Raw genomic sequence first — 11,407 nt, 5'->3', positions numbered from 1 at the left:
AGGTGTATGAAGCCCTTTCTTCTAAACCCAGGCAGAGTGCACTCTGGGTCATATTCATTAGGCACCAAAATTAACCAGGAGGCACAGTGGCAATACTATCCTGTATGCATTTTATTTTGAATGAACACAGCTTTATTTGGAACCTTGATCTTTGAATCTGTGTAGCTATACAATGTGAAATGCACTGTCTCTTTTAGATGAGGTGTAATTGTTTCATATCAGACTACACTGTACTTGAAGTTGTTCTGACAACGGCCTAGATTCAATCAGATTAAGCATTAACCCTCAATAGCCGACACCCTGGTGTTTTGGTCGTGTTGGAAGTGTAACCACAGATGGATAAGGGAAACCCAGATGGATCACAGGGGGTAAAATCTGAAGCATTCGGTTGGAACTTCCACCCATTACTAAATATGGTGATGAGAGGAAGTCCAGTGGCCGGCAGTGGGAGAAGATGGAGCTAGTTGAAACTTGGCTGACATTCTACACATTTTCTCATCGATGAAATATTCGATCTCAATGCAGTTTTCTGTTCCCAAAACTATAATCTGTCATGAACAGAGTGCACTATGTTTCGTAGACTGGACCATTTGCCAAAGTTTCAAAAAAGTGTGTTGTTTAGAAGGAGCGCAAGAGCGAAAGTAGTTATTGCACTTACACAGAGTAGGCGTTCCCTAACGGACATTTGCAAATACATGCTAAAACGTGCCAATAAGATCTTGTTAGCTCATGCAGATGAACTATCTTGGGTTAGTTATAAGTATCTTATAAGTAGCATTAGAGCTTTCAAATTGGTTGTGTGGTCATTACCACGAAGCCACACAGGTCCCACACGCGTTAAAAGTTTAGAACAAGAAAGTGTAGGCCATATAGAAATAGAAATTATTTATATCAAGGTGTAGATAACATCACACATTCCAGTGTTTGAACTTGTAAACACGGCTGCATGGGATTGATACTAACGCGACTCCATGCAGCCAATGGCAATGTCCATAATAGGTATAACGCCGGGACCCACTTGTTGATTTGACAGCTCTAACGCAGCTCCACTTCCGACACTGTCAAAACACCTACAATAGCGTGTGATTGCGGGCCGCAATTCATGGCGTTCCTGCATGTGGGCATTCCTCCCCCTCGAGCATCCCATTAGTTCCTGCATGAAGGCCCCCCCTCAAGCACGCCATTTTCATGCTTGTGCGACACTTTTGATATTCTGGATTTCCGCTGAATATCTATGCAATTAAAATGTGGGTCAAAATGGAAAAAAAAGTATTATCCGAGTTTTTCGGGGGCAAAGGACACTGTCTACCGGTGTCCTAGCTAGCTACCAGTGTCACTCCCACCTCCTGTGTACCAGAGTACTCCTAGCTAGCGAGCACACAGTGCCCTTCGCTCCCACCTGCCGAACACCTGCCATCACCGTCGTTAACAGAACTGTGGGAAAGCAGTGGCCAACAGGCGGGGAGTGAAGGACACTCTCTACCAGTGTCCTAGCTATCGTTAGCTAGCTAGCTACCTACCCCACCTGCTATGTACCAGAGTCCTAACTAGCAAGCTAACTAGCTAGCTAGCACCCAGTGTCTTTCGTTAACGCCTGCCAAACACCTGCCCTCGCCATCGTTAACAGAACTGCGGGGGCGAAGGACAGTGCCTGACAGGCGGGGGCGAAGGACACTGTTTATTGTTGTCCTAGTAGCTACCGGCGTTGTCGCCCCATGTTCTTGTTCTGTGGGGTTTATTGGCGGTTGGCATCCAACGTTATGGTGCATTACCACCACCTACTGTACTGGAGCATCCCCGCCTCATGCCTGTGATTGGGAGTCCTAGCTTAGAAATGTACCAATAAAATGTGTAAAGAGAGGTTCCTGCATATGCAAGAATGCCCACATGCAGGAACGCCCCGAATTGCGGGCCGCAATTGCACCCTTCTCGCTATGCAGGGCTGGCAACGTGGTCTCAGTGCAATTTGTATTATTTTGTAAGTAAATCTGTGACACTCCATTTAGTATTATATATTACGTTATGTCAAGTTACATTATGAATGGAATAGTGGTTGTACAATAGCATATGAATTATAGGATGTACAGTGGGGAAAAAAAGTATTTAGTCAGCCACCAATTGTGCAAGTTCTCCCACTTAAAAAGATGAGAGAGGCCTGTAATTTTCATCATAGGTACACGTCAACTATGACAGACAAAATGAGAAAAAAAAATCCAGAAAATCACATTGTAGGATTTTTTATGAATTTATTGGCATATGATGGTGAAAAATAAGTATTTGGTCAATAACAAAAGTTTCTCAATACTTTGTTATATACCCTTTGTTGGCAATGACACAGGTCAAACGTTTTCTGTAAGTCTTCACAAGGTTTTCACACACTGTTGCTGGTATTTTGGCCCATTCCTCCATGCAGATCTCCTCTAGAGCAGTGATGTTTTGGGGCTGTCGCTGGGCAACACAGACTTTCAACTCTCTCCAAAGATTTTCTATGGGGTTGAGATCTGGAGACTGGCTAGGCCACTCCAGGACCTTGAAATGCTTCTTACGAAGCCACTCCTTCGTTGCCCGGGCGGTGTGTTTGGGATCATTGTCATGCTGAAAGACCCAGCCACGTTTCATCTTCAATGCCCTTGCTGATGGAAGGAGGATTTCACTCAAAATCTCACGATACATGGCCCCATTCATTCTTTCCTTTACACAGATTAGTCGTCCTGGTCCCTTTGCAGAAAAACAGCCCCAAAGCATGATGTTTCCACCCCCATGCTTCACAGTAGGTATGGTGTTCTTTGGATGCAACTCAGCATTCTTTGTCCTCCAAACATGACGAGTTGAGTTTTTACCAAAAAGTTATATTTTGGTTTCATCTGACCGTATGACATTCTCCCAATCCTCTTCTGGATCATCCAAATGCACTTCAGACGGGCCTGGACATGTACTGGCTTAAGCAGGGGGGACACGTCTTGCACTGCAGGATTTGAGTCCCTGGCGGCGTAGTGTGTTACTGATGGTATGCTTTGTTACTTTGGTCCCAGCTCTCTGCAGGTCATTCACTAGGTCCCCCCGTGTGGTTCTGGGATTTTGCTCACCATTCTTGTGATCATTTTGACCCCGCGGGGTGAGATCTTGCGTGGAGCCCCAGATCGAGGGAGATTATCAGTGGTCTTGTATGTCTTCCATTTCCTAATAATTGCTCCCACAGTTGATTTCTTCAAACCAAGCTGCTTACCTATTGCAGATGCAGTCTTCCCAGCCTGGTGCAGGTCTATAATTTTGTTTCTGGTGTCCTTTGACAGCTCTTTGGTCTTGGCCATAGTGGAGTTTGGAGTGTGACTGTTTGAGGTTGTGGACAGGTGTCTTTTATACTGATAACAAGTTCAAACAGGTGCCATTAATACAGGTAACGAGTGGAGGACAGAGGAGCCTCTTAAAGAAGAAGTTACAGGTCTGTGAGAGCCAGAAATCTTACTTGTTTGTAGGTGACCAAATACTTATTTTCCACCATAATTTGCAAATAAATTCATTAAAAATCCTACAATGGGATTTTCTGGATTTTTTTTTCTCAATTTGTCTGTCATAGTTGACGTGTACCTATGATGAAAATTACAGGCCTCTCTCATCTTTTTAAGTGGGAGAACTTGCACAATTGGTGGCCGACTAAATACTTTTTTTCCCCACTGTATAGTATCATACAATACCCGGTTGTACAATAGCCAACAGCGTACCATGCTGCATCCCACTGCTGGCTTCCTTGTGAAGCTGAGCAGGGTTGGTTCTAGTCGGTCCCTGGATGGGAGACCAGATGGTTTTGGAGGGCCAATAGGAGGCACTCTTTCCTATAAAATATATCCCAGGGCAGTGATTGGGGACATTGTCCTGTGTAGGATGCTGTCTTTCGGATGGGACGTTAAACGGGTGTCCTGACTCTCTATGGTCACTAAAGATGCCATGGCACTTATTGTAAGAGTAGGGGTGTTAACCCCAGTGTCCTGGATATAATCCCAAACTGGCCCTCATACCATCATGGCCACCTAATCATTCCCAGCTTCCAACAATGTGCTCTCAGTCAATTTACCTGGTTATAAAATTGTGTACGAATTGGTTTACTTAATTTATCATACATCTTGGAATGTGTGTAGTATTATACGTCTTTCTCTGAGACCAGGTTTCTTGTTTCACTGTAACAACAAAGGAGAATTACAGGGATCATTTACGTTGGTGGTTAGGAGAACTAACGACAATGGTTAGGGTAATTTGTGTAAATGGTTAGGAGAACTAAAACGACAAAGGTTAGGTGAATTTACGTAGCAGGTTAGGTTGATTGGGTTAAGTTTATAATAAGGGTTAGGGGAAGAGCTAGCTAAAATGCTAAAGTTGTCCCCAACGCCACTCGAACAATCATCCTTTGGATTCTAAACGTTTGCGGATTACGCCCACCCATCCTCCCCGACCAATGCAGGAACTAATGGTCTAATGGTCTAGTTACTTTAGACAGAAATGAAAGTATGGAGCTACTTAAATTTCTGTCTAAAGTAACTAGACCATTAGTAGGTATCGTAAGTCTTGGAGGTGCCCAGAAATACATAAAGTATGTTTGGTATTCCTCAGAGCAGGGCTGGCGCCAGAATGAATCAGTTGGACGGGCCTTTGATTTCCATAGGCGGGCACGTTTTTTCACAGGACCTCCTATGTATGCACACGCTTGCGCGTTCACCATTTTTTAAATGGGTGTAATAGTAAAGACCATATCCAGCTCATGTGTTTCAAGTTTGGGGAAGCTTACAATTTATCCTACCATTTCTGCGTGCCAGTTATGAAAAATTGTTTATGTGCATTTTCGTGAAACTGTTTCATTTTAATAATAATTTTTGTTTCTCTAAATCATTGTCATGTGGTAAAATACAAATCTAAAAGTTCAAATTAAATTATGGCGAGAGCACCAGCCTCTGCCATATGGACACATTGATACACTGTGATCCATGGCGGCTAAAGAAATGAGAGCATAGAACTCAGACATAACCTATAGGTCAATGCAGCAATAGGCCTATAACTTCCATTAACTAAGTAAAATACATAGGCCTAAAGCCAACAAATAAAAACAGTAGAAAATATCCTAATGAAAATTCGGATTATTTTAATCACATTAATCTCTCTACTCCACCTGTCTGCCTCCCTTTCTATCTGTCTTGACTTGAGCTATTGCTAGTGAAGTGCAACATTGTATCAAATCATCACTGGGTCCAACCCGAAGCTGTCACTAGCAAACTTGCAACATTGCATCAACTAGCCCAGTGGTGTCAAACTCATTCCACGGAGGGCGGAGTGTCTGCAGGTTTTATGTTTTTTCTTTCAATTAAGACCTAGAGAACCAGGTGAGGGGAGTTCCTTACTGATTAGTGACCTTAATTAATCAATCAACGGTGGAGGAAAAACCTGCAGACACTCAGCCCTCTGTGGAATGAGTTTGATACACATGAACCAGCCTATTCCTGCCCATCAGAGTTTCCTGCGCCAGTGAGCTCGGGACAGACAGATGTTTTTTACGATATTTATGGGATCATCATATCATAATATTTTGTTATTTCACACTGAGGCTTGGTGATTATTGAGGACGGGATTGTTGGAAAGATTTTTCAAATACTGAGGAACTATCAATCACAATGGATGTTAAAATAACAGACTTTGTTGACTTGTGTGAGGCAAAGAAAAAATGACTGAGAAGCTCAGCTTATTAGTGGTGTACGTGGGGAGTTAAGACAATCAGACACTGCCAAATTGGAACGTTCCTACATCTGCATCCCAACCAGAAGCCATGGATCCCCAACCAGAAGCCATGGATTACAGGCAACATCCGCACTAAGCTAAAGGCTATAGAGTTGCCGCTTTCAAGGAGCGGGACACTAATCCGAACTCTTATAAGAAATGCCCTAAGACGAACCATCAAACAGGCAAAGCTTCAATACAGGACTAAGATTGAATCCTACTACACCGGCTCTGATGCTTGTCAGATGTGGCAGGGCTTGCATACTATTACTGACTACAAAAGGAAACCCAGCCGCGTGCTGCCCAGTGATGCGAGCCTACCAGACGAGCTAAATGCCTTTTACGCTCGCTTCGAGGCAAGCAACACTGTAGCATGCATGAGAGCACCAGCTGTTCCGGACGACTGTGTGATCACACTCTCCATAGCCGATGTGAGCAAGACCTTTAAACAGGCCAATATTCACAAGGCCGTGGGGCCAGATGGATTACCAGGACGTGTACTCAGAGCATGCGCGGACCAACTGGTAAGCGTCTTCACTGACATTTTCAACCTCTACCTGACCGAGTCTGTAATAACTACATGTTTCAAGCAGACCACCATAGTCCCTGTGCCCAAGAAAGCGAAGGTAACCTGCATAAATGACTACCAACCCATAGCACTCACTTCGGTAGCCATGAAGTGCTTTGAAAGGCTGGTCATGGCTCACATTAAACCTAGACCCACTCCAATTCACATACCGCCCCAACAGATCCACAGATGACGCAATCTCAATCGCACTCCACACTTCCCTTTCCCACCTGGACAAAAGGAACACCTATGTGAGAATGCTGTTCATTGACTACAGCTTCAACACCATAGTGCCCACGAAGCTCATCACTAAGCTAAGGACCCTGGGATTAAACACCTCTCTCTGCAACTGGATCCTGGACTTCCTGACGGGCCGCCCCCCAAGGTGGTAAGGGTAGGCAACAACACATCTGCCACGCTGATCCTCAACACGGGGACCCCTCAGGGGTGCGTGCTTAGCACCCTTGTGTACTCCCTGTTCACCCACGACCGCGTGGCCAAGCACAACTCCAACACCATCATTAAGTTTGCTGACGACACAACAGTAGTGGTAGGCTTGATCACCGACAACGATGAGACAGCCTATAGGGAGGAGGTCAGAGTCCTGGCAGTGTGGTGCCAGGACAACAACCTCTCCCTCAACGTGAGCAAGACAAAGAAGCTGACCGTGGACTACAGGAAAAGGAGGGCCGAACACGCCCCCATTCACATCGATGGGGCTGTGGTAGAGCGGGTTGAGAGTTTCAAGCTCCTTGGTGTCAACATCACCAACAAACTATCATGGTCCAAACACACCAAGACAGTCGTGAAAAGGGCATGACAACACCTTTTCCCCCTTCAGGAGATTGAAAAGATTTGGCATGGGTCCCCAGATCCTCAAAAAGTTATGGGGCTGCACCATCGAGTGCATCCTGACTGGTTGCATCACCACCTGGTATGGCAACTGCTCGGCATCCGACCGTAAGGCGCTACAGAGGGTAGTGCGTATGACCCAGTACATCACTGTGGCCAAGCTTCCTGCCATCCAGGACCTATATACTAGGCGGTGTCAGAGGAAGGCCCAAAAAATGTTCAAAGACTCCAGTCACCCAAGTCATAGACTGTTCTCTCTGCTAACGCAAGCGGTACCAGAGCACCAAGTCTAGGTCCAAAAGGCTCCTTAATAGCTTCTACCCCCAAGCCATAAGACGGCTGAACAATTAATCAAATGGTCACGGACTATTTACATTGCTGCCACTCGCTGTTTATTTACTATGCATAGTCACTTTCCCCTACCTACAGTGAGGGAAAAAAGTATTTGATCCCCTGCTGATTTTGTACGTTTGCCCACTGACAAAGAAATGAGCAGTCTATAATTTTAATGGTAGGTTTATTTGAACAGTGAGAGACAGAATAACAACAAAAAAATCCAGAAAAATGCATGTCAGAAATGTTATACATTGATTTGCATTTTAATGAGGGAAATAAGTATTTGACCCCCTATCAATCAGAAAGATTTCTGGCTCCCAGGTGTCTTTTATACAGGTAACGAGCTGAGATTAGGAGCACACTCTTAAAGGGAGTGCTCCTAATCTCAGTTTGTTACCTGTATAAAAGACACCTGTCCACAGAAGCAATCAATCAATCAGATTCCAAACTCTCCACCATGGCCAAGATCAAAGAGCTCTCCAAGGATGTCAGGGACAAGATTGTAGACCTACACAAGGCTGGAATGGGCGACAAGACCATCGCCAAGCAGCTTGGTGAGAAGGTGACAACAGTTGGTGCGATTATTCACAAATGGATGAAACGCAAAAGAACTGTCAATCTCCCTCGGCCTGGGGCTCCATGCAAGACCTCACCTTGTGGAGTTGCAATGATCATGAGAACGGTGAGGAATCAGCCCAGAACTACACGGGAGGATCTTGTCAATGATCTCAAGGCAGTTGGGACCATAGTCACCAAGAAAACAATTGGTAACACACTACGCCGTGAAGGACTGAAATCCTGCAGCGCCCGCAAGGTCCCCCTGCTCAAGAAAGCACATATACAGGGCCGTCTGAAGTTTGCCAATGAACATCTAAAAGATTCAAAGGAGAACTGGGTGAAAGTGTTGTGGTCAGATGAGACAAAAATCGAGCTCTTTGGCATCAACTCAACTTGCCGCGTTTGGAGAGGAGGAATGCTGCCTATGACCCCAAGAACACCATCCCCACCGTCAAACATGGAGGTGGAAACATTATGCTTTGGGGGTGTTTTTCTGCTAAGGGGACAGGACAACTTCAACGCATCAAAGGGACGATGGACGGGGCCATGTACCGTCAAATCTTGGGTGAGAACCTCCTTCCCTCAGCCAGGGCCTTGAAAATGGGTCGTGGATGGGTATTCCAGCATGACAATGACCCAAAACACTTGGCCAAGGCAACAAAGGAGTGGCTCAAGAAGAAGCACATTAAGGTCCTGGAGTGGCCTAGCCAGCCTCCAGACCTTAATCCCATAGAAAATCCGTGGAGGGAGCTGAAGGTTTGAGTCGCCAAACGTCAGCCTCGAAACCTTAATGACTTAATGACCTTAATGGCAAAGAGGAGTGGAACAAAATCCCTCCTGAGATGTGTGCAAACCTGGTGGCCAACTACAAGAAACATCTGACCTCTGTGATTGCCAACAAGGGTTTTGCCACCAAGTACTAAGTAATGTTTTGCAGAGGGGTCAAATACTTATTTCCCTCATTAAAATGCAAATCAATTTATAACATTTTTGACATGTGTTTTTCTGGATTATTCTGTTGTTATTCTGTCTCTTACTGTTCAAATAAACCTACTATTAAAATTATAGACTGATCTTGTCTTTGTCAGTGGGCAAACGTACAAAATCAGCATGGGATCAATTACTTTTTTCCCTCACTGTACATGTACAAATTACCTCGACTAACCTGTACCCCCGCATATTGACTCGGTGCCGGTACCCCCTGTATATAACCTCGTTATTGTTATTATATTGTGTTACTTTTAGTTTTTTTACTTTAGTTAATTTAGTAAATATTTTCTTAACTCTATTTCTTGAACTGCATTGTTGGTTAACGGCTTGTAAGTAAGCATTTCACGGTAAGGTCTACACCTGTTGTATTCGATGCATGTGACAAATACAATTTGATTTGATTTGATTTGTGTCCACCCTAACAATGGGAGTTTTTGTTCCAAAGGCGGGAAGGCAGGCGACAAGTTTAGGATTGCATATCATTCCCAAAGAAAAGCATTGGGCTTATTCTGGACAGATTTTGGCGATAGCGAGCCCTCTCGCTTCGCCTCTTCCTCTCTGCTGAAACTATATCACTGGAGAAAGTGGTCCTCTGTAGCTGAATTGGTAGAATATGGTGCTTGTAACGCCAGGGTAGTGGGTTTGATCCCCAGGACCACCCATACGTAAAAATGTATGCACACATGACTATAAGTCGCTTTGGATAAAAGCGTCTGCTAAATGGCATATTATTATTATTATATTATTATTATTATAGAAAGCATCCGAGGGAGCGAAACAGCACCCGTCTATATGTAGCTCATGTATCTGATACTGTCTGGCCAGAAATAGTATGACATGCCATACTCTTTTTGTCCAGACAGCATAAGATACATAGTCTACACATACTGAGACAGAGGGGCGCTGTTTTGCTAGCTCGGATGCTTTAACTGAGATTGATGCGTCTTTCGGTCGGTGCGCGTCTCTGTCAAATAAATGATCAATATTTCAATATTTTATCTGGACGGGCAAGGAGGTACCGGCCCGCCCATAACGCCAGCCCTGGCTCAGAGGCCAGGCTGATGCAGGTGTCGGTTAGCGCCAATCTGATTTAATCTAGCCCTACGTTTGGCAAATCAGAGAGCATCTGGCCAACTGTAAACCAAAAGTCTTACTGTGTCCTGTACTTTATGATCAGCTGATTTAACAAGAGAGATGGACCAACATTATCAAGGGATTATGTTGATAGAAAGATAAACTGTATTCCAGCATCTTCACATTGCCAAGGTCATCAGTATGGAGACCTATTTGTATTCTCCCACTTTATCAGCCCTGCAGCACATTCCATCCTTAAGACAGACACAAAGGAGAAAGAGCGTGGCTTTTGCACAATGCACATCAAACAACGCAGCATCTCTTCATTACAAAGTCCCCTCACTCTGTGTGGCACCACCGACACACAACACAACAACAGTCAGCATTCAATCCAACTCCCCATGAGACACTCGACCAGAAATGCCACTCTTTCTTCTCTTTCTGTTGGTCACAGTGTGGTTCCTCTAGTCAGAATCCGCCCTACCTGTTAACCACAACACTCTGTGTATAGTGGGCAGCCATTGTCCAATAGGCCTAGTCCCCACTGAGGGGCTGTGTTGTGAGTGTGTACGTGCATGCATTTAAGCGTTCATGTGTGCGTTTATGAAAAATATGTGGGGAATGTGTGCGTGGAAGGATATTCAGAGGGTGTGAGATGTTCTGTGCCGGGGGACAAAGAAGAGGGAGGAGTGATGGTGGCTAGTGGGTGGGATGGAACAGAGCAGAAGAGATAGTGCCGGCTCAGTGTGGAGGTGGCACAGCTTGCTTGGCAGGCTGCCCACCACTCGGATTCTCCACGCCACATCCATCCAGAGGATAGGATATGGGGCCCTCGGCTTCAGCTATCTTCCCCCGAGTAGTAGCCACATCAGCTCTACCACAAACCATGAACTCACAGCAGCATCCCCAACCAGCAGGAGACAACATAGCAGCAAGTAGTGGAAGATTCAAACAATGGCTTTGCATAGAAATGAGGACCCCAAGCAGATGCAGCAGCCAGTCACATTGTATTTCAAGTCAACAGTGCGTGCAGTACTGTCTGTACACATACAATGGCTTCTGTTTGACACTTAGGCCTAGATTCAATCAGATCTAGTGTTAACCGGTGATAGCCGACACCCGCATAGCTGAAGTTTTGGCGGTGTCGGAGGTGTAACTGCATTGGAGCTGTCAAATCGGTCAGCAGCTACTCTTGATCATTGTCATGAAGCCACACCCGTCCCACTCATATTAGAAGTTCAGAACGAGAATGTGTAGGCTATTTAGAAA

Source organism: Coregonus clupeaformis, chromosome 36 (genome assembly GCF_020615455.1).
Source record: "Coregonus clupeaformis isolate EN_2021a chromosome 36, ASM2061545v1, whole genome shotgun sequence".
NCBI classification, from domain to species: Eukaryota; Metazoa; Chordata; class Actinopteri; order Salmoniformes; family Salmonidae; genus Coregonus; species Coregonus clupeaformis.
This window is presented reverse-complemented; position numbering follows the sequence as displayed.